The following is a 23,904-nucleotide window of genomic DNA, read 5'->3' as shown; positions in this document are numbered from 1 at the left end:
TCCAAATAAGGGAACATTCACAGACTCTGGGGACTCGGACATGCATATCTTTGGCATGGGGATGGGGGTGAGAGCACACCATTCAGCCCACTACACTTTACTTCCAGAATCTTGTCCAATTTTACACCAATCTTGCCCAGTCTTGTGACAGGGGCATCAGTATTCCTTGTTTACAAGTGAATAAATGGAAATTTAGAAAAAAATAAGTAGTTGGCTAAAGTGTCCTGGTGCGTTCCAGGGCTAAGATTCACCGCGAGGCTCCCTGCGGCCTGGGTTCAGCATCAATAAGCTCTGCTCTGTGCTGGGCATTTACTTGGCATTGTCCTCACCAAGGCAAACGGCAGCTTTAGACAAGTGTTCACAGGCGACCTGGGATACTCTGCTGGTCTCAACCTAAAAGGAATAGACATTCTCTTTGGTAAAGGAGCATTCAGTCTAATACAAGAAAACATATGGTCCAGCCATTAAACATGCCCATTTCACAATCAATTATAAATAGGTACCAGCCTAACCTGAATTTAGATAACCATGCAATGTTCCAAAAGTGCCTTTTCCATTTTCTTAGCCCCTGAAAAAAAAAGTCACTTTTTTTTCTTTTTAGCTCAGTCTAATTTATTCTCTCAACATTTGTTGAGTACCTGCTAAAATTTATGGCATAACCTCCCTTGAAATCTTTTTCCCCCTATTGTGGACATTTTAATTTCAGATACATTTGAACTCACAGAAAATAAAAAGGTATAAATTTATTCTAGCATTCTCTACATCCTGGATTATTTTTTTGAACTGAATATACTGAATATTTACTTTTTGTTTTACTCTTTTCCTTTGCTTAAATTTAAGATGAATTAAATAGCATCAAGATTTTACATAACTGCAACTGGATACTTCTAAAAATGTATTTTTTAAAATAAAGTTTTTTTCACAATTCGGATTTAGGAGTGGTTTGAAACAGGGCCAGGGGTGCACTCTCAGTCAGACCCATCAAAGCAATTATGAAATAAAGGGAATATCATGCTGCTTTTCAAAGCTAGCTCGTCCTTCTACCCAGGACGCCTTTTCAACAGATCTGTATTACTATGTCTCAAGAGTGATACATCTCACATAGTTTAAAAAGTTGATAGTTTAGAATCATAGCACCTTTTAGGGAAGGGATAGATTTCTTGATAATCTTGTATGTTTAAGGCAATAATATCTTTAAGGAACCCACACACACAAATAACATCTTATCACTGATTGGGGAAATTTAGTGGAAATGCAGAAATTAAAACGACATTAATGTGGTCACATTGCAGAGGATCTGAAGAAGAGACTCGTGTTTAGATGCTCTAAAATGTAAATAGTGCCAGCAGGGGACAAAGCCTCCTTCACATAATGGGTTTTAGGTAAACAAGTAGGGGAAATTTGCACTAATTCTATAGGGGTGTAATTACAAATAATTAGGAAAAACACTCCACATATTTTATAAAATAACTTCAAGAAAACAGACAGAGATGTATTTTGCATTTTCAGAAAATGATGAGCATGTAGCACAGGGTTGGGATCTGAAGTCCCCAATGATGCAAGCTTCCTTCCTTGTGTGTGTATACATGCCAATTTACTTGGAAAAAATAAATAAATAAAGAGAAAAAAGATACAAAAGACTGTCTCCAGGGAAGGGAAGTTATATGTTTAATGACTTGCTGGCAACCATCAATAAGTATGCTAGTTAAAGCAACCAAAGAATGTAATATACATACTGCATATTCAGGAAAATACTAAAAGGGATAGATGATAGATAGATGGATAGATAGATAGATAGATAGATAGATAGATAGATAGATAGATAGATGATAGATAGATAGATAGATAGATATAGATAGATAACCTATGGTAAAATAAAAAAGGCAGAATGACAGTCACTCTGGTTTTTGCTATAGTAACAAATAATGGCCAAATCTCAATGCATCTACAAACACTTATTTCTTGCTCCCATTACATGAAGGCTACAGGTCAACTGGGCTCGTGGTGAGCATGGCTGCGCTCTATGAATCTTCTCATTCTGGGACCCAGGCTGAAGCAGCAGCCCACTATTTGAGACATGCAATACTCATCTTTAACAATTTCAGTGTCTTTATTGTCTATGTTCAAGTTGTGTGTTTCTTCTGCGGTCATGATTTTTGTCTTCTTGATGTTCAAATGCAGTCCTGCTTTGGCACTTTCTTCTTGAATTTCAACCAAAGTTGTTTTAAAACATTGCTGCTTTCTGCCAGTAAGATGGTGTCATTTACATATCTTAAATTATTAATATTTCTTCCCCTAATTTTCAATCCTCCTTTCTCTGAGTTGAACCCTGTTTTTTGTATGAAATGTAGCATACTTCTCGTCAGCTCACAGATTAAACAAATAGGGGGATAAAATGCACCCTTGTCTGACAACCTTGCCTATAGGAAACCATTCTGTCTCTCCATATTCGGTCCTGACAGTGGCTTCCTGTCCACAATACAAGGTACGCAGCAGGACAAATCAAGTGCTGGGGGACACCCATTTCTTTCAGAGCAACCCATAGCTTTCATGATCAATGCAGTCAAACTCTTCACTGTCCTGTCATCCATAAAACATAGACCATCCTTCTTCTGAAATTCTTTGGAGCACTCCATATCCAGTGAAGGATCGCAATAAAAAAAAAAATGACAAATTTAGCCTGGCCAGTGTGGCTCAGCGATTGAGCGTGGACTCATAAACCAAGAGGTCATGGTTTGATTCCCAATCAGGGCACATGCCCAGCTTGCAGGCTCGATCCCCAGTGCGGGAGGGAGGGGGTGGGGGGGAGGAGGGAGGCATGCAGGAGGCAGCCGATAGATGATTCTCTCTCATCATTGATGTTTCTATCTCTCTCTCCCTCTCCCTTCCTCTCTCTCTAAAATCAATAAAAACCTACATTGAAAATATTAAAAAATGACAAATTCAAGCTGTCCTACTTCGAGCACATCATGAGAAGGCAGGGTTTTGGGAAAAGAACAGTAATGCTGGAAAAAATAGAAGGCATCAAGAAAAGAGGAAGACCAAATGAGAAATGGATTGACTCCATAAAAGAAGTCACAAGCATGAGTCTAAAGGAGCTGAGCAGCACTGTGGCCTGTCTTTCATAGAGTGGCCACTCACTCATAGAGTGGCCAAGACTTGGAGCTGACTCACAGTACTCATAGTGGACAGCGGAAGTTCAAGGACAGAGCCAACCACACAAGGGCATTGTGATTTTCTGCTGGGAGGTAGCATACTTCTCAATGGCTCACATTCCATTGGCCAAAGCAAGTCCAAAGTCAGTAGGGTGAGGAAATATGGCAAAGATTGAGAGGAATGAAAATTTGTGGACAAATAAAATAGTCTATCACACCTCCAAAGCCAGTTTGGCTCAGTGGATAGAGTGTCGGCCTGCGGACTCAAGGGTCCCGGGTTCGATTCCGGTCAAGGGCATGTGCCTTGGCTGCGGGCACATCCCCGGTAGGAGGTGTACAGGAGGCAGCTGATCGATGATTCTCTCTCATCGATGTTTCTAACTCTCTATCCCTCTCCCTTCCTCTCTGTAAAAAATCAATAAAATACATTAAAAAAAACAACAACAACAACAAAAAAATAGTCTATCACACCTAAGAATTAGAAAACACCAGACCTATTTAGCTCAGTGGTTAGAGTGTCCTCCCTCGGACCCAAGGGTTCCCAGTCAAGGCACGTATCTCTCGGTTGCAGGCTCCATACCTGGCCCCAGTCAGGGTGGGAACTGGAAGCAAACAATCAATGGTTCTCTCTTTCTCTCCCCACCCCTCCACTCTCTCTAGAAAAAATAATAATAATAATCAGAAAACAATTGATTTAAAGAAAATATTGTGATTATTAAACACTTAAGCAATCTAAACAGAAAACTCTTTCAGTCGGTGGTGGACCCAAATTTTATTTGTTCTTAAACTCATGCAATTTTTGTGATTATTTTTAGGAAAATATGATCAAATACTACTATTACAAAATTAGGGCCCTTGAAGCTTAAACTTAATTGCCTTCAGTTTATGTAATGTAAAAAAATCTAATGCCGTTCATCAACAAAATTGTAGCAAAAACATATGGCCACCATTTCAAAACATATATTGGTACAGTTCTTTAAAAATAAATTACCATAATTTGTAATAGGCTAATGATTATTTATTCATTTGGATCTAAAAATACAGTAAGATAATCTTCTGTCCTCCTGAGACCGCCAAGGTCATACACTAAAAGGGAGGTGGGAATTCCCTGGAGGGCCTCATCTGAAAAAAACCATAGATTCACATTTTTATTTATTCAAAGAATCCAAACTGGCTGTCATTGTTTAATGTATTATGTACCTCTTCATGGTGCTGTTGTAATGAGTATATTATTTTGGAAAAAAATATTTGCTCCCCTCATCCCAGAATATAGGTATTGTGTGGATGCCAGGTGTTACTAAGAATTACACATTGTTGCCCTAACCGGTTTGGCTCAGTGGATAGAGCATCGGCCTGCGGACCGAAGGGTCCCAGGTTCAATTCTGGTCAAGGGCATGTACCTTGGTTGCAGGCACATCCCCAGTGGGGAGTGTGCAGGAGGCAGCTGATCGATGTTTCTCTCTCATCGATGTTTCTAACTCTCTATCCCTCTCCCTTCCTCTCTGTAAAAAATCAATAAAATATATTTTTTTAGAAAAAAGAATTACACATTGTTTTTAGTTTAAAAATTAATTAATTTCTTATACATTTTCTATATGACTAGATGTTATTGAACATAATGGGGGAAGTGGTAGATCGATCGTATCATCTTGAAGCCAGGTGAGCTCAAACTAAACAATAAGAGTGTTATTTTGGGGTGTATGGTGGTAGACCCAGATCCAGGCAACAAGTTAAGACACGAGAATAAGTTGAAAGGTGGAGGCCAGAAAGTCTTTACATTCTAGCCTTGACTTGGTAGGGTAGGCAGAATAATGGCCCCCAAAGAAATCCATTTCCTAATCCCCTAAACCTGTGAACATGTTACTTTACACAACAAAAGGGGCTTTGTACATATGATGAAGGCGACAGATCTTGAGATGGGAAATTATCCTGAAATATCCAGATGGACCCCCTCAAATCACACGAATCCTTAAAAGCAGAGACTCTTCTCTGTGGTCAGAGGTGATGTCAGTGTGACTGGGGAGAGAGACACGACCTGATATGCTGGCCTCCGAAAGTGAACACAGCCCTGCTGACACATTGATTTAGTCTGGTGAGATCCTCACCGGACTGTTGACCTACAGAACTGCGAGATAATACGTTAGTGTTGCTTTAAGCCACTAAGTTTGTGGCAATTTGTTGAGACAGCAATAAAAAACTAATACACTTGGTGAAGCAGGGAAGTACGTCACCTGATGACTTATGCAGATGGGTTCTTAATTCCCTAGTGGGAGTGCTCCAGGAAGATTAAATTCCCTGAACCTCATCTTTTGACTCTCACCCAAGTTTCTGAGGCTCTCCCAGGTCCAAACACTGCCACGCTGTCACGGCCCACCAGGCAGTATTTCCAACCCAGAAATCTCTTCTAGTTTATCTTTTCCAGTTTCCTCAATTTGTGTTTGTGAAGTGATATTTCAGATCCTCTTAGTTTAATTATTCTGCATGAGGTAAAGTGGGAAAATACACTTTGGCAACCCCGTGGGTCACATTCTCCAGTGTGATTAAGCTGTTTGCAGTGATTGGGGAAATGATTTTGGAAGTACGTTAATTTTCTGCTGGTACAGTGTTTAACAGTGTGGTTTGCTCGTATTACTGAAACTGAGAGCCTATAATGTTTAGTTCTTCGGTGGCCCTTGAAATACGGACATATTTGAACTATTAAACTGCATTCTGTTGAAATCCACCTAAATATTGTTGCAACGAAAGCATGCCTGTATTTTTGTTCTTGGCTGGACATACTGCTGTGCAAAACAAGTGTCTGTCTAGCTCCAAAGGGGATACTCAGGAAGAAGCCATAAGAGGAAGCTTTAATTAAAAACAAAGGCAAAAGTGAGTCATTGGGGAAAGTTAGAAAAAGATAGCGACTATATGCAAAGGCAAGGGATGGACTAATTCCAAAATGTTGTTTAAAATAGTTTGAATGGAAATGGTCTTTGACTGGAGGTGAGAAACAGTCACACAAAAGCTATAATGAATGGTTTTCTTTGCACATAAAATAGACTGGAAAATGGATTCAAGCAGCAATGAAGGCATGATAAATAAATGGACTAAATCTACTGAGGAAAAACAGAAGTCTCCTGGAGAAAGACACTGTGAAACAATAAAGCCACTTGTCAAATAATGGACCAGAATGATGACCTTTGAATTAATTGACATTGTCAAGTTCTTGTACAGTATTTTATTACACTTTAATATGTATTCTTTTTTAACATCAAAGGACTTAATAATGTGCAGAAGAGTGTTTAGCATCCTCACTGAGTTTAATTTCTGGATTTCAGCTATGCATCACCACACTAACGGAATGTAATATTAATGGAGCATTACTTTGCAAGGAATATTGTCTATTTATAATAAACAGTCGTTAAAAAGAAGCATTGGCTTGCTAACAAGATTTAAATACTGGAGGTTGGCAAAAGAGAAGGTTGTGTTCCTAAACGGGAGATATTTATTCATGCCGACTTTCTTTCCACTATAACCCAAGCAGGAGCCACAAGAATGTATTTTGTACCTCCCCTTGAGAGACAGCTAAGTGCAACAAAGAGCACTGAACTTGGTGCCCGAACACCTGGGTTCCGGTCCTCATGCCTCTGCCTCTGGCACCAACAACGCTAGGAGGCCTCCCAGAGCCTGCTCTCTACCTGAAAAACAGAGATAATGTTACCTATTTGTGTCTGATTCACAAATGAGGTAACATGATATACTACAATAGGAAAGTGCATTGTAAATTTTAAAGGGTACTATATATTAGGGACTTTACATTAGGCTTAAAATATAGATTATAGATAGATAGATAGATAGATAGATAGATAGATAGATAGATTTCATTGAAACACCAATTCAGTACAAATATATATTGTTATAATGTTTGGTATAATTTTATCAAAATTTAATCTAATGATAGTTTGGCAATTTGGTTCTTATCGCCTTAGGCTGTATGTGTTTATAGTGGGTATTCAATGCACATGAATATTTGGAAAATAAATGTTGCCTTCTCCACAGTGCTGCCTGGAGCTAGCCTTTTGCCTTTGTTTTTAGTTCCTTATATTGTTTGTTTACAGCCAGACTATGTCTTCATTAAGGTACCAGAACAAATGTCAAGTTCACTGATTTATTGACCAGAAAGTACTAACCACTTATTATGTGGGTAGCATTATACAAGGTATTATTTTGTAAACTCAGCAAAATGAACGGTTTGATCCCCACCCCTCCCCCCAACCCCCGTTCAACACCCACCCCCTTCTAAACTGACTAGCTCTTTGTCTGAATTAATCAAATCAACCAGTAAGTTTTTGGCTTTCTGTAGACACAGCTTAAATGTCACTTTCTATCTCTAAGCTGCTATTTTGAGAATTGGTGATGTGTAGGTGAAAAACACTTTACTATTTAGAAATAGAGTACTACACAGAAAGGCTTATTAGAAAGTTATTTTCACTTTCTAGTTTTTCTTTCATTTAACTTTTTAAAAATATATTTTTATTGATTTCAGAGAGCAAGGGAGAAGAAGAGAGAGAGATGGAAACATCAATGATGAGAGAGAATCATTAATCAGCTGCCTCCTGCACGTCCCCTACTGGGGATCGAGCACAAATCCCAGGCATATGCCTTTGACCAGGAATCGAACCTGAGACCCTTCAGTCCACAGGCTAATGCTCTATCCACTGAGCCAAACCAGCCAGGGCTCATTTAACTTTTTATTATGGAAAATTATAAATATGTACATAAGCATATGGGGTAATATAAGGAATCCCCCATACCCCTAACCCAGCTTTGACAATTAACTCGTGATCAATCTTGCTTCATCTGTACCCCCACCTAAACCTTTAGTTTAAAGCAAGCATCAGAAATTATTTAATTTAATACTAAAATACTTCAATGTGTACCTCTAAAAGATAAGATATTAAAATAAATAAATAACCACAATAAGCCCTAGCCAGTTTGGCTCAGTTGATAGAGTGTCGGCTTGCAGACCAAAGGGTAGGGTTCAATTCTGGTCAAGGGCATGGACCTTGGTTGCAGACCCCTCCCTCGCCCAGGCCCTGGTCAGGGTGCGTGCAGGAGACAACCAATTAATGTGCTTCTCTCACATTGATATTTCTCTCTGTCTTTCCCTCTCTCTTCCAGTCTCTCTAAAAAAAGAAAAAAAAGGAAAAATATCTTCGGGTGAGGATTAACAAAAAATAATAATAACCACAATAACACACCCAAAACAAAATTAACAGTGATTCCTTAATGTCATCAAATATTCAGTATGTGTTCAAATTTCCTACTGTTTTATATTATACTTGTTTTTGCTGTTTCTTTCAATCAATATTCAAAAAAAGCCCACATACTGTGATTGGTTGATCTGTCTCTTAAGTCTATTTTAATCTTCAACTCTCTCTTCTCCCCCCACACCCCCTTGCAATTCATCTGTTGAAGAAACTGGGTCATTTGTTCTATCATCTTTTCTACAGCCTAGATTTTACTGAGTGCATCCTGTGATATAGTTTAATATGTTTTTCAATCTTATGTGTTTCCTGAATATCACTATATGGATATAGAACTGTGCTGCCCAATATAATATGCATATGTAGCTTCTTTTAAAAAATAAACTTTTTATTTTAAAATAGTTTGACTTACTGAAAAATGTGAAGACTGAGAGTTTACACCCAGTTTCCCCTGCATTGAATATTAAGCATTTTCTTTCAAGCAGGTAATTTACATACATATTTTACTTCTATATATTTTACAATTAAATCAAGAGTCTGAAATTTTGAATTTTTCTACATTGTGCCAATTCAACCAGTTCAAGTGGCTATTTGGTTAAGTAATGCCAACTAAGTGTCTGTGTGACCTTTGACTATTCTTTTTTTAATTTTTAGAGAATTGACTAAATATTTTGACATCTTGTAATTACAAAATACCTAGAGAAAGTGAATAAAATGGCAAGTATCATAAGGAGAGATTAAATTTAGTTTTGTGGAAATCATACAGTAAAAATTTATTAAGATGAATCCTTTAAGGTATACTTTCTGAATAGTTAGATAAACCAGTAGTTAAAATTTTCACTGTAAAATTTATAAATCACTTGTTATGAAAATACACAAAGGTATTTTAAAAATCTAATTCTAGAGGAATAACACATTTTCAAGGATTGTCATTTCTGTACAAAATATACTAATTGGATTTTTCATTTATTTGTTAAGGTTATTTTCATAGAATTTGTTTTTAAAAGATTTAGTTTCATGAAAGTTATCCATCAGGATTTCAAAGCCAGGCACACCGAGCAAAACAACTTACCAACTATTTGACATTGGGCAAGTCAATCTTTCTGCATTGTTTTCTCCTCTGTAAAATCTGTTTTAAGGCAAATTGGTTCCTATATGTAAAGTACTTAATACATATCTACATGTATGTGTAACATGTGTGTATATCTACATATATTAACATATGTGCTATGTACATATGTTAACATATGTGTTATATATATATATATATACAAAAAAAAATATCTAGAGTCCAGTCCATCTTAATGCTCAATTATAGTTGTCCCTTTCTTACCTTTCATACTTTATTTTCCTTCTAAATACTTTAATATTACTCTTCTTTAGTAATATTCAGAACTTAAATATTTTGCTAATTCTGACTTCATCATTCAATCCAAATTAGTGGAATTTTGCTCTAGCTTATATGTTTCTTTATACCAACACTATAATGAGAATATACACACACACACACACACACACACACATATATATATACACACACACATTTTTATCTTTTGTATTTCTTAGTGTGTAACCTTTGCTCATTCTTCCCAAGGCATTAAGATTATATTATAAGTAGAATGCAAAAACTAAAAGGGTTTTAATATTCAGCTTTTAATATTCTAAGCAGGAGTTCGAGTTTGCAGCAAGAAAATACTCCTGAAATCCAGGCTTTGTCAAAAGATTCCAAAAATTTCTGTGTTGACTTTGTCCATTGAAGTTATCAAATGCCAGGGATAGAGGCCCTGGCCAGGTTGCTCAGCTGGCTGGAGTGTTGTCCTGTTCACCAGAAGGTTTTGGGTTTGATCCCTGGTCAGGCCCTTACGGGAGGCAACCGATCAATGTTTCTCACATTGTTGTTTCTCTCTCCCTTCTTTCTCTCTCTAAAATCCATAAAAGCATATCCTCGTGAGGGTAAAAAAAAAAAAAAAAAAAGCAAAGGATAGACAGAATTCAGGATAAGACCTGAGGGAAGACCTTGTAACTTGGGAAGATCATGGATAAGGATAAGGAGAAATCAGGTTATCTCTTTTGGCCTAGGGCAGATTTATAGAAAAGAAAACAGAGACAGAGGTAGGAAGTAAGATTCAATCCCGACCATTCCTTTGCAGGCAGAAGCCCTTATGGAAGTGGTAGTGCCTTTAATATATTGGAGAACCCTGAAAGTGAGGGTTTTTGCTTTGCTCTCTTTGTGGAAAAATGGGAGGAGACATGGGTGAGTAGCCCAGCAATGACACTTGGTAGAAAGAAATTGTCTAGACCAAGAGTCTGGTTTCCTGGCTCTCCTGACCTATGTGCTGTGAGCTGGGGATCCAGAGTGCCTATGTGTCTTTGTGGGAAAAGCAAAGATCCAGAAAGGCCCAGTGGATTGACAAGATCCAAGGGTGAGGCAGAGACCAATGGTCCAGTAGTGAGTGCCCACACAATGCCCCACAGTGCAAATGGGACTGTGAGCAACCAGCAGTCACAATTCCAGGAACCAGACCAGACACTCAATTGCAGAGACCAACGAGGGCCCACTGAAGTCACCATCTGAATGCAAAGCCCCTTCTCACCACCACTCTCTCCATCCCTACTCCCCTCAGATAATGTCATGACAGTGTCTTGGAGCTAAGTGGAAGGAGAGAAAATTTTTATATAATTAGCATTTTCTCAAAAGAGATTGACATGCCCCAAAGAGACTGATTAAACCACCAAAAGCTCAGTTACAGTGAATCCGTACATTTAAAACACACTCACTATCCAGTGAGTGAGAGTTATGAGAAATCAGTTATGAGAAAAAAAAGTTACTAACTTTGAAACCCAATACAAATGGCAAAGGATTTGAAGACAATAAATGCCTTTCCTTACCTGGCTGCTCTGCAAATCAGATGGGACAAGTTGATGGCACGCAACTTTGTCACTGCAGGTCTGACCATGGCAGCTGCATGCTCTGACCTGAGCAGGCTGGGAACGGGACCACACAAGCAGCAGGCACATCTCAGCTCTGGGCCAGGCGGTGAGGGAACGAACAAAAAGCCAAGTTCAAGCCAATTACAAAATGTCAGGTAGAAAAAAACAGGAGTTACGGAGAATTGGAAATCCAAATGGTAGCAGAGACCAGGTCTGAGTACAACCTCCCTTCCTGAGGAGGCAACATGGAGGCTCAGTTCTCCAGGAACATCTAGGGGCCTAGGGCTATCTGATGTTTTCTTTAATTAAATTTATTATGCAAAAGACTGGATATCACAACAGTGTGGTGATGGGGGGTATGGGAGAAGGTAGAAGGGCACAGAGGGGATAAATGGTGATGGGAAAAATAAAATAAAATAAAAAGACTGGATATCTAAAAACAGGTTCGCTGAAAGTATGTCATAGAGTGTGGCTCTTAGTCCCACAGAGGAAGCCTTAAATTAACATTAAGAATCACTTTGTCAGGGTAGAGAAATATGAGAAGGTTAAATCATAAAACTAAATAAGATCTGGATAATTAATTCAGGGGAAATTTCCTCAGAGGTTCACATTGAGGCAAGAAAGTCTTTGCAAGAATGGGGGTGGGGGTGGGGTGGAATAGATGAAGGAATTCTGATGGACTATATTTTAATTCAGTTCTATTTATGGGATCTAACAGGTTCTTTGATAGGTAATAAAGAGGCCCTTGCTAAGGATCCAGTAGGAGCCCAGACAAGCCTAAAGACCTTTGAAACAAACACAGTAATTAGGGAGGAATGGGAGCACAGAGGAAGAACAGAGAGAATGACACTTTTTAGCCTGAACTAGCCAGTGTGGTATCTAGTTGATCAACTATCTCAGAGCATATTCACTGAGGACCTACCAGGGGCTCGGCTGTACTAGAGGATATAGAAGTGAAGGTGGGGTGCCAGAAGAGGCTTCCTGAAAACAGTAATATCTAAGTTGAGACCTGAAAGAGTGGGCATTTCTTTCCTCTCCTCCCACTTCCCTCACTCCCATCTCCTAGACTGTCTATCATTCATCTGCATGCCACTTTTCCATTGCCTAACACAGTGTCTCCACAAAAGTGCTCAATAACTGTTGAATGAATGAATCAAACTCCTTTAAATCCCCTCAGAACCATCCCTGGCCCTCTGACCCTCTCCTGTAGTGGAAAGGATGCCTTCCTCCTTGCTCCCAGAAGTCCTGTGAATACCCATCACTACAGCTAGCACTATAGGTTACCTTGATCTCTCACCCCAGAAATCTGAATCCTGAGCAGAGTGGTACTGAGACAGAAAATGGAGAGTGCAGATTCATTCCAACGGGCTTTCTGAGTACACTGTGCATGGGTTCCTCCTACCTAGATTCGTGGAACTACTCTAGGATCTGCCCCTTCCCAGGGTTGCTCATCAGCTTTCCCTTTGATTCTGTGAGCAAACCTGTGTTCTTCCAACAAATTTCTTTTCTGTTTAATTAGGCAGAGTTTGTTTTCACTGCATATAATCAAACTCTAATAGTGGCTGGACGTGCAAGTTCCACTTTTGCTATGGTTTATGGGTCTAGTTCAAACCAGCAAAAAATAAATAAATAACTGAAAAAAGTTGTGTGTGTGTGTGTGTGTGTGTGTGTGTGTGTGTGTTTTCTACTACATGTATAATGCACAAGAAAAAATAGACTTTGTGCTATGATATACAGGGGTGGAGAAAAAGTAAGTTTACAGTTGTGAGTATGCAAAACAGAGTTCATTCTTGTATTTTTATTTATTAATTAATTATTGCACTATTTATTATTAACCTACTTTTGCCCATCCTTGTATATAAAGGGAAAACAGGCCAACTATTATTTTATCATGGAAATCTATACGTGTCTTAAGGTAACCTGAAATTTTAATTACTCAAATGAGAGCTCTCTTTGCATATTTAAAGTTGCCATAATTCTTTTTTAAAAACATATACTGCAATATTACACATTTTTAAATTTAAGTTCTTTGTTAACTGGACTGACATATATTTCCCTTAAACATAATATTTACATTAAACTGATTTATTTATGAGGTAATAATAAAACAATAAAACACATTAAATTCATAAATTAGAGGAAATAATATGCAATTGTAGCTTAATTTGCTACAGTAAACTATAAACCCATTACATTTTATGAATACAAATATATGCATATTTTTATGTAAACACTATGTTAATAATTTCATGATGAACTTTAGCTGTTATTTAAATTTAAATTACACTTAATAAATTAAACTAACAAGTTTATAAAAGGTGTTCATTTAAAAAAATACTTACTAAAATCCCTTAAGAATTAGCCTATAAGAACAATCACCTATGTTCTCTCTGAAAAGTAATTATTTTTGGAAGAGTAATATACAAAGGTTTTCAATAAATAATTTTGAGGGATTTTCCCATCTCTCCTTTTGACTGTGAAGGTTTATTCATTTATTTTTCTTTATTTTTATTGTTGACACTATTACAGATGTCCCTATTCCCCTCCCTCCCCCCTTTGCCTGCCTCCACCCAGCCCGCACCCCACCTTCCCTCTGGCCATCATCACACTGTTGTCTGTGTCTGTGGGTTTGGCTAATCCCTTCACCTTCTTTCACCCAGTCTCCCCCTCCCACTGCCCCTCTGATAGCTGTGAAGTTTTAAAAGATTTAATCTGATTTAACTCTTTTTTGGGTGAATGTATATTTTGCAGACAGAATGTTACATTGAACACTGGAAATAATTCTAAGGCAGTATTTATAATGGTAGCAAAAAATTACCTAAAAATTTACCAAGAAGTCTTCACAATGCCTATAACGTACATTGTATATAATACAAGTACACAGAGGAATTTTCTAATAGTTAATATGCCATCCTCTATGTTTGGCATATTCTTGGATTAAAAAATATGTTGCATACAGAGACTGTGCCGCACCAGCACAGCCAAGGGTTCCGGTTCAGCAAGCCTGAGGGAGGGCCGGTGAAGTATGAAGAAAAGACAGACAAAGAGAATAAGGTGGGTCTAGGTGGATCTTCTGTGCCTGGCTGAGGCCACAGAACAGATCCAGACTGCAAGCTGATGGTTTATTTTATAGTCAGAGGTAAACAAGGTAATTTACAATGTTCTTGTAAGTTTCACTTGTTTTGGCAGCACTTGCTGCACCTCCCACAGCCCTCTAGCTACCCAGGAAAGATCTAGGGAGCAGTCACAAGATCAAGCTTAATTATGCTTAGAGGGCTGTGTCCTCCAATTTGGGACTTGTTTGCGACTTTGCCAGCAGGTCAGTCCGAGGCTTAACCCTATAACTGCTCCCTACAAGAGACAACACTAATTTTTATTGCTGCATAATTGTATTTACAACTAAGCAGAAAGAGAGAAGACACGAGTCTGGTATCATCTCCCTTCCCTTGTTTGAAGTTGCTTTGCCTTGCCTTTTATACCCTGACTGACCTGTGTGGATCAGGCTGAAACACAGGTCTTCAACAAGGGTTGACCTTGGGGTTATGTGAATGTTGTTATTTAGCAAACTATCTCTGATAGCACTTCGTAAAATAGTCTTTCATGAGTTGGAAAATATTTCAAAAGATGGTCCTGGTTTTCTTATTTTAAATTCTGGGCTTTTTGATTTGTGAAAACTACTAGAAGTGTGTGTGTGTGTGTGTGTGTGTGTGTGTGCGCGCGCGCAAAAAATGCATAAAATAACTACATAGGAATAAAAAGACCAAGACAGAGAGGTCTTCTGAAGTAACCTACTTTGTAGGTGTGCATGAATACATAGATATTATGCACATTATATTCCCAGATAATTTGTGCTACTATAAAGTTCTTAGTCATCATTCTAAACTGGGTCCTTGATATTTCCTAGAAATCCTACTAGATCTTTCACATTTCCCACCAGCTCTTTCTCATTCCCACAGCAATCAATCACCAAATCTCAACAATACTTTCTCCTAAATACATCTCCAATCCATTTGATGTTATACATTCCCAGGGCTCCTTCAGAACTCTGTTCTCCATCCCTTGTACTCCATCCCTTGATGCTTGATTATAGCATCAAACTTCTAGTGGGTTTGCCTACCTTTCTTACCATTCCTCTTCTTTCTGTATTCCCAGTAATCCATTTTGGACTTCTCTTGACTTTTAAAACATGGCACATCTTCTTCTTCCACGAGTTTCCACTTGTCTTCCTTTTTCCTGAAACAGGTTTTCTCTCTACTCTCTATTTAAACAATATCTATGCTGCAAGTTCCAAATTAAATATCCCTTTTTTAGCAAGTCATTTCCAGTTTTTAGGCCTGGCTGGGTTCCCTTCCTATATGTTCTGTCATAATAATCAATTCACTTGATTGCTTTTGTTTGTTGAATGTATCTTCCCTGCGCGTCTGTAAATTCCTGAGGGTAGGGACCATGTCTTGCCTTCTCTCCTGTGCTGTCAGCTTCTCTCCTGTGCTGTCAGCTCCAACTGAGAAATCCAGGGAATCTTTATCCAGTCTGGGAGAAGTTGCAAAACCTTCTCTTCTTACACTTCCTGCTTTCTTCCAAATGTTTTGTCCTTGCCAAGGCCAATGTTTTTGAGACTCAAAAGCAAAGAATTGATTTCTTTGTTCTCTGTCTTTGGTTGTTTCATCCTTCTGTCAAGACAATGGCAGATGGGACGGCAGAAAAGTCTGGGGTATAGGAATGTGTCTGTGAAAGGCAGGGCCAATCAAATGTCTCAACTGTCATTCCACCTCACATTCACAGCCAGCACCTGACCCAAAGATGACATCTGTTCTCCATGATGTCTGGATCCTGTGCTGCACAAGGATCCTGTTCTCCTTCTGTGACTAAAGGACTTATTCCCCCAGAACCAGGAATTTTGCCTGCTGACAGCTATCGGCTTTCAGCTTTCTCTGGGAATTACCCTCAGCTATAGAGAGCCTCCTTGCCTAGGTTCCAGCCCCTTGCCTTAGTCATTTCATATCCAATCTAAAGGCTAGCCCCTTCCTCTGACCTAATCCCAGAAGTTGGCTGAAGTCTTGTGACTACATTACAGCCCATTTTCTTGGTCCCATTCTGCCCAGTCCTTTCCTTCACGCTAAGTATTGATCCCAAGAACACTCCCCAATAAATTTTCTGCACACAAACCTCTATTTCAGAGTCTCCTTCCTTCCTAACAGACTTGTTCTTTAGAATCCTCTTTATTTTTATTTTTTTGTTTGTTTTTTGTTTTGTTTTGTTTTTTCATCTGTCTATCTCCCAGTTCCTGAAACCTAAAAAGGGTGGGGAAATTTCAGTTTGCTAGAGTCTTCCCTTAAACAAGTGATATGGGAAAAGGATTATAGCTTATTTCTGTTAATTTTTTATTTTGGATACAGTCAGTGGGTATATTGTTCCAAGGAGAGGGAAAGACAGGGGAGACAAAAACTTCTGCACTTTTACTTCTTTCTAGATTGCATATTACATATAACATATGTATATGGAGAACTCATAGAATTAAAAGTAAGAAAGAAGTGTAAATGAAAGTTGCTGGCAATTTTTAAGTACAAATTATATAAATTTCTCAAAGAAATAAAGTAACCTAAGTCATTTTAAAGAGTAGAGCTGGTGTTTGTTGTGCAGATTATAAAATATTACATGACAAGACTTTTAGTGTAATTCCTTTTCCCTAAAAAACTGAAGAAAATCAAGTTGAAGAAAAGGTAAGATTAAAAGAGACAACATAAAAAATAAAAATAAAATTAAAAAAGAGACAACATTCACTGTGTTTTTTTAAGTGCAAAGGAATGATAATATTACTTTTTCCTGAGAGTTGGAAGGCTCTTAGAAGTCATACAGTCTAAAGTCCTGGCCAGTTCAGGATACCTACACATAAACATATAGAACAAATAAACATATTTCTTTTCTTTTCTTTTCTTTCCTTTCCTTTTCTTTTCTTTTTCTTTAGTGTGAATTAACTGTTTGAAATATTTTTGCTTCTGTTGTTATTTCACTACCATGGGCTCATCTATAAGGACATTTAAAATGAGAATGTGATTAAAAGCTATTTGATAAAATGATAAAAGGGATTCATTTTTTGAAGTCATTCTATTTCAAAACTACAATGTCCCCTGCTGTTTTATAAGGTTAAACTTAAATCCTTCAAAATGGTTTCATGGTGCATTCATTGACAAATATATTTCTAATATTAATTTTATAGTTTCTTGTTTTGAAATTTAATTAATAAACTTTGTTAAATATCAACTTGAGGCTTTATGCATACAGTGCTTTTCTTGCTCTTTGGTTGTGTTAATATTGATGCTTTTGCCCTATCTTTTGTTTAATTTTGCCTCTGGGATCTATTACATTTAGTTAGCACAGAGCATCTAAAGGAGTTACATTGATTTACTTTGGTTTGCCCTCAAACTCATACTACACTTAACCCATATTCATGATAGTTCAGAAGGTTTTTCCCTCCTTGCTGAACAACTACAAAACAGAGGTGAACAGTGTCCGAGTAATGTAGCATAATAACTCTCTTGAGCATTGCCTCATTATGGATGGATTGTGCTACAAAGAATGCATCTGTAATTTGTTTCCCTGTGTGAATGTATGTGTATGAGGAGCAAGAGCTAGAATGTCCCCCTTGCCATAGAGTTTATTACTTTTTTGCCTCTTTATGAACGCCAGAGCAATTTTATTCAGAACATGAAAATTAAAACAAAGTAATAACAATTGGCCAGTCTTTAGAAGTGGTTCTTATGTTCTAGGCACTATGCTGAGTGTTTTACATACATTTAGCCATTTAAGTCCCATAACCCTGTACTGAGTGGGTTGGTATTAAATGCCCACATTTTATAAGTAAAATACCTGAGGCTCAGAGAGGTTTAAGCAATTTGTCTAAATTCACATGGCTGAAAAATTATCACAAGTCCTATCTGATTTTTTAGCCACTCTTTTCAAACTTTTAAAGATTTCAACTTCAGGTCTTGACTGACTTCTCCAGAAACAGCCTCTCTGCCCTTAACTTTTCCAATGTGTTTAAGTAATTCAATCCCATTGCTTTTCTTCCTCTCTGCATAAAAAATAAAAATTAAAATTAAAAAATGCTCCACACTTCTTCCTACTACCAGCTATCTTCCCTTTTCCCAACCACCTCTCACTACTCAACACTTATCTCTTTGTTATCTCCTAGAACTTGCTAACTGGATGACTAGCTGCCAAACAAAATCACAGGAGGAAAAGATAAAGCATCTCATCTTTCTCTCTTAAGCCTTTGCTCCCTTCAACTTCCTCCTCAGGGAGTGTTCAAGTTCTCCAGTTACCCCAGGCAGGCCCAGTGCTAAAAATAGCCCACTATGTGCGGTTGCACCAGTGGCATTTCCTGGAGTATGAGAGTTCCAGTCAGAACAACTGGTGAGATGAGATGATCAAATTCTGCAAGTGAGTGTGGGGACACCCTATACCTCTCCCTTGCACCCACTGCTAAGATGCTCACACTTCCACAGGAATTTGTTCATAGCCACTCTTAGAACAGATCAACAGGAGCCAGTGTGTTTTCTCTTCTCAGATGAGGGTGGCATAATTTACAATTGTTTCAAGGGCAAAAAACAAATGTAATCATTGAGATAGAAATATAATTCAAACTTAACTGCCAACCATACCATTGTTACAACTAAGCAGAGAAGCTTGATGAGACGTAAATGTTAATTGAACTGCTAATGTTTAGCAAACCTAATTAAACACATTGCAAATCAATGGAGGGACATTTTTTTCTCATACATACATAATATTTGGGGAGCTATTTTAAAAGAAAGATAACATTAAAAAAAAAAAAAAGATTTTCTGCCAGGATAAAGATGGAAAAATGATAAAGAGAAAATATATAAAAATCTGTACTCTCCCTCACCAATCTGTTATTATGAAACTAGAGGCCCAGAGCATGAATTCGTGCACAGCTGGGGTCCAGCCGGCCCACCCCAAAGGGGGCCCATCAGGCCGGGCTGGCAGGGAGGAGGGGCCGAGGGCAGTTGGCCGGCTGACCCCACCCCCAATCAGGGTGTTGGGGGCCAATTGGGGGCCGGCCTGGGGGTGGAGGGGAGAGGGGAGGCTGATCAGGGCCCAGATCAGGTTGGTTGGCTGCCGCATTGTATGTCATAGCCACCGGTCATTCCACCGGTCCGGTCGCTGGGCTTTTATATATATATAGATAACCTTTTTTACCATCTTTTTCTGATTGCAGTAATAATATGCTTACTTCTAAAATTCAATCTTAAATTAAAGAAGAATGTAAAAATTACACAAAATCCTCCACACTGAGAAAATCAAAATTTTTTTACAATCTTTAATACATACACAAAAATCATTTTCCCAGCCATGGGGATTCAAAATACAGCCAGTAAGTGAAGGGAACCAGGTTTGCTAAAGTAATTGTGGTGATAGAAATGTATTAGCCTCAGAAGCTACTGAGGTGGTTCATTCTATCCTAGTACAGTGTAAAAAAAAACAAAAAACAAAAAACAAAATACAGCCAGTTGGGGCCAGTATGTGAGAAGTAACTTGCTGAAAGGTTTTTTTCCTCGCTCTTAAAAATAGGTCATTAAAAGAAACTGGCTGTTTTTCTTCTGGCCAGTGTCAAGTGTATATGCCTCTTCCAGAAAAACTGCTGTAGCCATCTTGATACCAGTCCCAGCAGTAAGCCAATTCAAAATAAGTGAGTGAGAAATGACTTGAATAAAAACACTGGCTTAAGCCCACCCTGTCTCTGGACTGCCAGGCATTTGAGCCCATAAAATGCCTGTATGGGTTGAATTTTTTGGTACTAGAAGCTGAATGCATCCTAACACATATTTTTTGGCCTAACAAAAATTTTAATATTTATATAGGGTTAATGACATGATTTGTTTATTAATTTATCCATTTCTTTCTTTCCTTTTAAATTAAATTTTTTTGGGGTGACATTGATTCACAAAACCATACATCATCTGCACACCAGGAAGACAAACTAACTAACTGAAAAATGGGCAAAGGACCTAAAGTGACACTTCTCCAAAAAGGACATACAGATAGCCAATAGCCATATGAAAACATGCTCAAAGTCACCAAGCATCAGAGAGTAGCAAATTAAAATCACAATGAGATATCATCTTACCCCTGTCAGAATGGCTACCATCAATAAATCAACAAACAGTAAGTGCTGGCAAGGATGTGGAGAAAAGGGAACCCTTATGCACTGTTGGTGGGAATTGCAGACTGGTGCAGCCACTGTGGAAAGGAGTTTCCTTTAAAAATCACTTATTCTCTTAACAATTTCTGGGTTACTAACTTGCTTTAAAAGGTATCCCCAATGTATAGGTTATACACATGGTCTCCTAATTTTAAATTTCAAAATTTTTATTATTTTATTTAACTTTTAAGACTAATGCAATGATATATACTATATCATATGAGGTAGCAGTCCAACTATACACTAGTATATCTACCCAGCTCTCTTTCATATTCTACATAGTAATTATCACCTCAGCAACTGCTCAATAATTTTACTTGCCTCCATCTTGCCTCTCACCTTCTCAGCAGAAGACATCACTTCTCACTTCTAATAGCATCCATCATGAATAAACTCCTCAACTTCTCTTTGCTGCCTACCAATTTTCCTATATTTTTTCCCTCCCTAAACTTTCCTACATGCTTCAGAGGAAGAAGTGGCCCTGTTTCTTTCCATCTTCTTCTGCCTCCTTTGAATTGTATAACCTATTAAGTATTGACTTTCAAATTTGTATTTTGGTCAGGATAAGTTATGCTGTGCAGCAGTAACAAAACAAAACAAAAACACAAAACCATAAGTCTGATGGCTTAATAAAAATTGTGTTTTACTTATTTCATCCACCAAATCCATTGTGGACCTGGACAACTCTGCACTGCAATTGTCTTTGATGTGGTGACTCATGAATTCAGGCAGCTATGATCTTGTTGTTCCTACATGAGTCCCTCTTGGTTCCCATGACAGGTGACGAGAGACACTTCAATAACAAAGGGGTTTTGAAAAGTTCCCACCCACCATTTCGTATGTATAACTTCCCTTAGATATTCCCTACATTCCAGCCACACTGAACTGCTTGATGTTACCCACATGCTTCATGCATTCAACAGCTTTTTGTCTCTTCCCCTCATGTAATTCCAGCATGTAAATACTCTTTCCTAGAATGTGCTTTTCTCCATCCTTACCTCTGCAGCATCCCTGCTTATTCCTCAAAGCCAACCCGAAAACCTATGTAGCTTTCCATGAGTATTGCAGACAGAAAAAAAAAAGGCTCTCATATCTGAAATTTACATATTAGGATGCTACTAGGATTCTTTTATATATTAAACTCATCACCAGTCCTCATATATATATATGAGAGAGTCAGAAGCTATCAGAAGGGGTACCTAAACATGCAAACATTCAGTAACCTATATTATAATATATTATAATTATTTGCATGATTTCTTAACCTTCCACCTAAACTATGAGATCTTTAAGAGAATAATTATGTTTTATTTACTCATATACTCAGCAGCTTGTACCTGGCACACAGAAGGCTTTCAGTAAATGTTTAGTGAATAAATGGCTGAATAGGTCAGTGAATAGTAACATTTCTGAACACTGATAGGGGAGACTGCATGTTGCAATATTTTAGGTGTTTATGTTAGGGTTCTGTTTTATCTTTTCTTAAAGAGAACACATTAAATACTTATTTCTTCTAAAGAATTATTTGGTAGCAGAAGTAGCATGAGGTAAAGAATTATGAATAGTATTATAATATATTATTTATGAAGCACTAAATAACCATGGCATAACACAAAACACATACTAAACAACCTATCCATTTAAAGGAGTTAAAGTATGTCTCAATATTTGTGATACAATGCCTTGCAATTGAGGCGGGATACTCTGGCATGTCTCCCATGATGGGTGATAATGTTTATAAATTCAGTAATATACAAGTAAATTTTACTTCTGTATGAAGCATAGGTATTATAAATGAACGTGTACCCTCCAATATATAATATAAATTCTGGAAAGAATGGACTAATTAATAATAATAATAAAGCTAAACAAATGTTTAAGGAAACATTTTAAAATATTCTGAGGATGTTTATAATTATTAGTAAAAGTTCTTTAAATGTGGAATAGATAATAAGATTTAATAATTCTGAAATATTAGGATATCATTTTAACCATTCATTTTGGGTATTTTTATAATGCTTATTCATTTAATTATGTACTCTACCATTTGGCTTGAATAGTATGACAAAAGTAGTTATCCTCTGAAACTTCTGTTTGTTCTAAAATATAAGCAAATAGACAAAGGGATCCTGGCCAAATAACAGTGTTTTATTCATTCGTTCATCATAAGTTATACCATATAGAATTTAGCCAACATAAATCTTGCTTTTGTTAGAAAATGCTTTTTAAAAACTAAGATTCTTTTATATATCAAACTCATTATATATATACAGATATAAATATATATACTAGTATACTAGAGACTCGGTGCATGAAATTCATGCACTCTGGGGGGGGGGGGTCCCCTCAGCCCAGTCTGCACCCTCTCACAGTCCGAGAGCCCTGGGGGATGTCCAACTGACAGCTTAGGCCCACTTCCCATGGTTGGACATCCTTAGCGCTGCTGTGGAGGCGGGAGAGGCTCCCACCACTGCTGCTGGGCTCACCAGCCATGCCCGGCTTCTGGCTGAGCGACGCTCCCCCTGTGGGAGCACACTGACCACCAAGGGGCAGCTCCTGTATTGAGCGTCTGCCCCAATGGTCAGTGCACGTCATAGTGGCCTGTCATTCTGCCATTTGGTCTACTTGCATATTAGCCTTTTATTATATAGGATAGCCAGGAAGCAATTAGAAGGGATACCTACACATGCAAACATTCTGCAAGGGTTTGCCCTGAAATGGGAGTCAGAAGCCAAAAGGAGGTGAGCCTAGATGAACACAGGTGCAGGGTAAATCCAGAAGCTGGAGCCAAGGATCAAAGGCAAGTTGGGCCCTAACAGACAGAGTTATTGAAAAGAAAAGAAAAAAGAACAAGCAAGAGGAGTATAGGTAGCCAAGGCAGTGAGCAAAAAACATAGTACAAGAGAGCATCATGAAGGGGGCAGAGTAGTTAGCTGGGAGTGAATTAGTGCCAGAAGAGTTGTTCAAAGAGCAAGAGTGCCTGTTCAGAATTCTGCTGGACAACTCACCTCTTCTACTTTTGTTTTTTCTTAATCTCCACATTCGAGGGGGCGGGGGGTTGATCTTAAGCCTTGAAGGCATGAAGAATGGCTCCTGACATTTCAACTCTCACAAACATTTTCTTTCTCTACAAGAAAAAGAGCAAAGGTCTTAACATTTCAAAATCCAAAGGTAAAAACATGCACCTAAGAATTTTTTTTTAACACTGAGACATTCTTTAAAATTCACAGAAGCCTTTCTCCCCCTGTATGTTGTATGTTGTTTTAAATTTCATTCTATAAGATATATAGATTTTTTTTTCCCCCAACCTGGAAGACAGTAACCACATATTTGTCAATCATTCTGTATG

At 38.0% G+C, this 23,904-nt stretch overlaps 1 long non-coding RNA gene and 1 pseudogene across 1 annotated transcript; one reads left to right on the top strand and one right to left on the bottom strand.

The window, feature by feature from the left end:
- Nucleotides 1–6,688: 6,688 nt before the first annotated feature.
- Nucleotides 6,689–23,602, bottom strand: LOC129150562 (uncharacterized). The gene is made up of 3 exons (XR_008557271.1): nucleotides 23,564–23,602; nucleotides 11,291–11,426; nucleotides 6,689–6,832 (listed from the first exon to the last, which is right to left on the bottom strand). It is a non-coding gene; the product is annotated as an uncharacterized LOC129150562 (long non-coding RNA).
- On the top strand, nucleotides 19,677–19,825 carry LOC114231144 (small nucleolar RNA SNORA66; annotated as a pseudogene).
- Nucleotides 23,603–23,904: the final 302 nt, after the last annotated feature.

This window comes from Eptesicus fuscus, chromosome 10, assembly GCF_027574615.1.
Source record: "Eptesicus fuscus isolate TK198812 chromosome 10, DD_ASM_mEF_20220401, whole genome shotgun sequence".
In the NCBI taxonomy this organism is placed as follows: domain Eukaryota; kingdom Metazoa; phylum Chordata; class Mammalia; order Chiroptera; family Vespertilionidae; genus Eptesicus; species Eptesicus fuscus.
The sequence above is the reverse complement of the archived record's forward strand: the minus strand, read 5'-3'. Positions and strand labels throughout refer to the sequence as shown.